A 5630-nucleotide genomic window follows, 5' to 3' on the forward strand; every position below is an offset into this window, starting at 1 on the left:
GGTCAAGGTCTTTTTTGAATCAGAAAGACTGTTTTCTGCTGGAGGCAGAAATTGGAGCTTCAGAGAAAATGTCAGAAAAATAGTTCTGTAAGGCTAATATGGCTACCACTTAAAACTCAGTGCACCTGTGATGATGGGTCTGGATGAGGGAGGTCTGTGCCTTAAACACCCACCACCTTCCTCTAAGGGTAGTGTTTACACCTACCTCTTGCCAAGTTTCTCCTCCTTGGTGCTACTGATATGTGGGGCTAGATAATTCTCTACTGCGGGCGGGGTGGGGGGCGCTGTCCTGTGCGTTTGGGATGATTAGCAACATCTCTGGCCTCCCCCTCCTCGTGGCCATAACCAAAAATGTCTTCAATTACTGCCAATGTACCCCTGGGGGCAGCAATCCCCCACCACTGGGAACTGTGCTAAGGCGCTCTCCCATGTGTAGGGTCCTTGGGCATAAAGTAAAACACATGCAGCTGACCCTCGGGGTATGGCTAGTAAACAACCAGTTGATTCCGATTCCTTTGTGCTTGAGATGACTCCGAGGAGCAGGAGCCTTGACTAGACACCACCTGGCTTTGCCTCCAAACCCAGAGGGAAATGGATGGAGGGAGTCTAGGAATCTGGGTGACCAGCAGCTTTAAAAGGCGACAGGAGGAAAGATTTCCACGTAAGTATGAGAATATGAGCCGTGACTGTCTACTGATGTGCGGCGCTTGGTAAGTTTCACCTGTTTCCGTGGGCGGGGCGCGGCTTCCGTGGGCGGGGCGCGGCTTCCGTGCTTTGGGAGAGAGAGTTTAGAGTCTGGGGTGGGAGATTTGACATTTGCAGTGGGTCTTTTCTTCCACGGACGTAACTGAACTTCAGTCCTCAATAGTTTATGCAAGTTTCATCTCCTGCTCAGGAAAATCCCTCTTGGGGCAATGTCTACACTTGAAACTTAAATTAACCATATTCTAGAACTTGTGAGAAAAATCTTTTCTCCTTAACTCTGTTGGCTTCAAATTCTTACTTCCTAGGACAACCTTAATCCTCTGAGAGCTTCTCAAGACCTACACGTGAAACACAGGCCTAAGTCTAGACCCCAATTAAAACCTCAAAGAGGCTTTTTCATATCCCCCAATCCCAATTTGCCAGCCAAGATCCCAGGCCCGCAGGACCTTGTTTCTTCCACTCTTGCACCAAACCAGCAGACTTTCCTCACAGACCCCAGACTCCAAAGGCCTCAAACCTGGAGTTTTGAGGAAATTAATACTAATGGGAACTGGGACTCTGAAGAGAAAAAGAAATCTTCATTTTGGAAGGAATGGGAAAAGAAAAATCCCGTCAGGACAAGGTAGGTCTCTCGGCTCTTTCTGTTGGAGGCTGGGGAAGGAGAACATTCCCTGGGAAAGGGGAAGAAATATTCCCTCTGTTTGTGATCTACACGTGCTTTCATAGGTTCCTCCAGCAGCATTGAGCAAGTCAAGGCACCAAACCATCAAAGAAAAAATGAAATTTCCTATACAAGGAGACCATCTTGTCAGAACCACACCACAGAGCTGGTAAAACCAAAAAGGGTTCTGGATTTTTAGCCATACCAACCTGAGGGTTGGTGTTAGAGTCTATAGCAAGATGTGGAGGGGAGAGCAGTAGGGACAGGTAGACCACGGTCCCTTTATTGGAAGGGATATTCATCTTGCCAGAATTTCATTTTTAAGTCCCTGAATACTCTTGAGGAAATGTTATTTTGATACATGGCTAAAATCAGACATTTTGTTAGCCCTTTTAAGTGAGTAGGGTTTCCTGGGACTAGTGTTCCCCTGCTGTGACAAGCGTTCTGTATAGTATCAACCTAAGTCTGTTCCATGTGGCTGCCCGGGGACTTGGGTGGGGGGGCAAGGGGAACCCATGCAACTGTGAAGTTCACGCTGCCTGGTGGGAAGCATGTAGAATGTGGCAGGTCTACTGGACAGCTTGCAAGGAAGGTAGAGTCTCAGACTTACACAGTTCTTGATAGTTTTGGTTGTGAGTGTGGGATGCCAACTAAGACCTAGCTTTCTGGGAAAGAAGGGACGGACACTTAAGGCTAGGTGAGGCGATAGGAGAAGCAAATACCCTGGGATCTGATGGCATGTCTCTTGCCCAAGTGGTGGTGAGTTAAGAGTCTGACCCTTTCTACTGTGGATGAGATTAAGCGGTGGGAGGTAGAATTGAAACACGAAGTCCCAATAGTGCTTTTAGTGGTGGCTCCCTCTTCCAGTGGGAGATGCTATGAGGAGTTGATGGATTGCAGGAAAGTGTACATGGGCTTTGCTTACCAGTGCAGAGCTGGTCTCTCCCCTCCAGTCTTCCCCATGGAGCCCTCCCACCAGCCACTTTAAGGAAAAATCCAAGTATGCTAGGGAACCTTGGGTGGGGGCAAGATGGTGGCTGTGTTGGACATAGGCACCAGAGTCCCCATCTTACTTGGTAACAGGCAGGAAAGGATACTTAGAGGAGTTTCAGGGTCACAGCTAGGAGAGAAACTAATGTGATCTTGTGTACGGGATCCTTTGGGGTGACTGATTATTCTTGCTTTGTTCTGTCTACATCTGACTGTAGGAATTGTGGGCTACTTCCATATCTTGGCTATTGTAAATGATGTTGCAATAAACACAGGGGTGCATGCACACTTTTGAATTAGTGTCTTTGTGTTCTTTAGGTAAATACCCAGTGGGATTACTGGATCATGGGGTAGTTCTGTCTTTAAGTTTTTAAGGAAACTCCATACAGTTTTCCATAATGGCTGTACCACTTTGCACTTCCACTAACTGTGCAAGAGGATTCCTTTTTCTCCACATCCTCACCAACACTTGTTTCTTGTGTGCGTGAGGGGGGGATTCTTCTTGAGAGTGCATGTGCACATATGATTCAGGGTGGGAAGGGAGTGGGGAAGTGCAGAGTGAAAGGGAGAGAGCGAATCTCAAGCAAGCTCCAGACTTGGTGTGGATCCCAACTTGGGGCTCGATCTCCTGATCTGAGCCATAACCAAGAGTCAGATGCTTAACCCAACGGAGCCACCCAGGTGTCTCTGTTCCTCTTGGTTTTGATTTTAGGCATTCTGACAGGTGTGAGGTGATGTCTCCTTGTGACTTTTGATTTGCAGCTCCTCGACAATGAGTGATGATCTTTTCATGTGTCTGTTGGCCATCTATAGGTCATCTTTGGAGAAATGTATGTTCATGCATTTTGCCCATCTTTTAATTGGATTGTTTTTTTGGGGGGTGGTGGCGAATTGTAGTTATTTATGTATCTTAGACACTAACCCTTTATCAAACACATCATTTGCGAATATCTTCTTCCATTCCTTCGCTGTGCAAAACATTTTGTCTTGATGTAGTCCCAGTAGCTTATTTTGCTTTTACTTTGCTTGTCTCAGGAGACAGATCTAGAAACATGTTGCTGTGGCTGATGTCAGAAATTACTACCTGTGCTTTAGTTTTAGTAGTTTATGTTTCTAGGAATTTATCCATTCTAAGTTTTTCAATTTGTTGGCATACAAGTTTTCATAATGTTAAGATTATTTGTATTTCTGTGGTATGGGTTATTTCTCCTTTCATTAGTGATTTTGTATACTGGGTCTTTTTTTAAGTGAGTCTGGCAAGAGGTTTATCCATTTTGTTCTTTTCAAAGAACCAGCTTCTGGTTTCATTGATCTGTTCTGTAGGGTTTTTTGTTTTGTTTTGTTTTGTTTTGTTTTTAGTTTCTAGCCATTTGTTTATGCTCTAGTTTTTATTTCCTTCCTTTTGCTGGATTTGGGTTTTATTTTTCTAGCTCCTTTAGGTGTAAAGTTGTTTGAGACTTCTCTTCTTGGTGTACGGCTGTATTGCTATAAACTTCCCTCTTAGAACCACTCTGTAGGAATTGTTATGTGTTTGCCTTTCCCCATCCTAGGGTGGATTAGCCTGATAGGGTGGATTAGCCTGATAGGGTGGATTAGCCTGATAGTTCAACTAGCTAATCCCTAACTCCCTTGCCATTTTCACCAGTAGGTGGGCAGAATTCAGCACAAGAACCTCCATCTTCAGATGTCCAAATTTTCACTACATGGATATCTTATTGGTTTGGTAGTCAGAGACCATCTCCATGGTCCTGACTCGTGTTAGCATAGTTCTGTTAATAGGTAATAGGTTAATAGGTATGGCTGACAAACCCGAAAAAACTTGGGGGCTGGATGCCAGCTATAGTTTCTAAGGTGTATATGGGTGGGTTCAAGACATCGAATCTCTGGCACTCAAAGGGAGGAAAAGGCTATCTTTGCCCTAACTTCTACCCCCTCCCTCCAACAAAAGGAGCCCTAACACCTTTGATTCTGTAAGCATCTGAGACAGAAGTTGGACTCTGCAAATTGGAGCCTCTAACAAAGTGAGACAGTTTTCACCTAGAGTTGCCCTTGGGGTTTTGGACTTGTAGCCACATGAGGGGGACCACCAAATAGACCCATTTTGGGGGTCTTAGGGAATTGGAATAACTGACTCATGAAGGCCTTGAGATGCTCAGTCCCCCTGCTGCTGTTTTGGGGTTGGTCAACTTGGACTCAAAGGCTAACAAGAAGAAAGAGCTCCAAAGATCCTGGTCAAGAAATGACCTGATCTGTTAAAAAACACAAGTGTCCTGACCCCAGCAGCATCTTGTCTTTACTTGGGGGAAAAGCACATATGTCCCTATGGAAACTTCTCCCTCCTCCTTCCTCCCTCCCCACCTGGAGTCAAAGACACCCTATGGTGTCCTCTGCAGAGTCTACCTGGCTCTGGCTTGATGACGTTTTGGATAAGTTGAAACCTGTCAGTGTCCACGGAGCTGTGCACCCCGAGAGTCAGCCCCATGGAGTTGGAAATGGATGTAGTCATCCCATTCACTGGGCAGAACTCAGACTTGTGGGCTGTTGCCAAGGGCCTAGCTATCTGGGCAGTCTGCATTCTTCCAAGTGGAAGACCCATCAGGGATGCCCCCCAAGCCATGGAAACAAATTGGGTTGCTGACCGAACTCTCTGGGTCACTCACTTAAACGTCTGTGGCAAAAACTGGTTGTGAGACTTCCTGGAATCAGCAGCTGATGGGACCTAACTCTGCCCTTGACCTGGAGGCTACTGTTGCATGGTAGCCTTGGGGCTCCAGCCATAAGTTGACCAGCCCACAGTTGGTGTGGCCATATCACAAGGGAGGTTTCCCCTTCCCCTTCCTTACAGGTCAACCTCCTCAGCCCTTGAACCCCTCTGTGGGTGCCAGGGGTTTCCTTACCACGGATACTACTTCAGGTTACTGATTAGCTTCCTCTGCACTGAGAGGGAGGCCTAGGGGACTCCGATTTAATTCTTAAGTTTTATAAAAATGTCTGTATCTTTCACCTGATTCTTCCAGGTGAAAAGTTTGGGGCAGGAGTAAGAGATGATTGGATAAAGGGTTGTTATAGCTACCGGCAGGGGACAGGAGGCTTGGGGAGGGGTGATGGTGAAGGAAGAGTGCCAATGCAGCTGAGAGGTGGGGGAGGAAGGACACGAAGGACATGTCTTTCAGAACTGCCCTCGGCTGTGCTGTGGTGGGGAAAGCCCATGGCGTGTCTTTCAACTGGTGAAAGCAACTGTACTACCTGGTGAGTCTTCCTTCCTCGGCCAGAC

General features: G+C 46.6%; 1 long non-coding RNA gene across 1 annotated transcript; it reads left to right on the plus strand.

The window, feature by feature from the left end:
* The first annotated feature begins 373 nt into the window (after positions 1-373).
* Positions 374-1704, plus strand: LOC125082883 (uncharacterized). Its single transcript, XR_007122132.1, has 3 exons — positions 374-661; positions 1011-1327; positions 1432-1704. It is a non-coding gene; the product is annotated as an uncharacterized LOC125082883 (long non-coding RNA).
* Positions 1705-5630: the final 3926 nt, after the last annotated feature.

The sequence above is a fragment of the Lutra lutra genome, chromosome 13, assembly GCF_902655055.1.
Source record: "Lutra lutra chromosome 13, mLutLut1.2, whole genome shotgun sequence".
Lineage (NCBI taxonomy): Eukaryota > Metazoa > Chordata > Mammalia > Carnivora > Mustelidae > Lutra > Lutra lutra.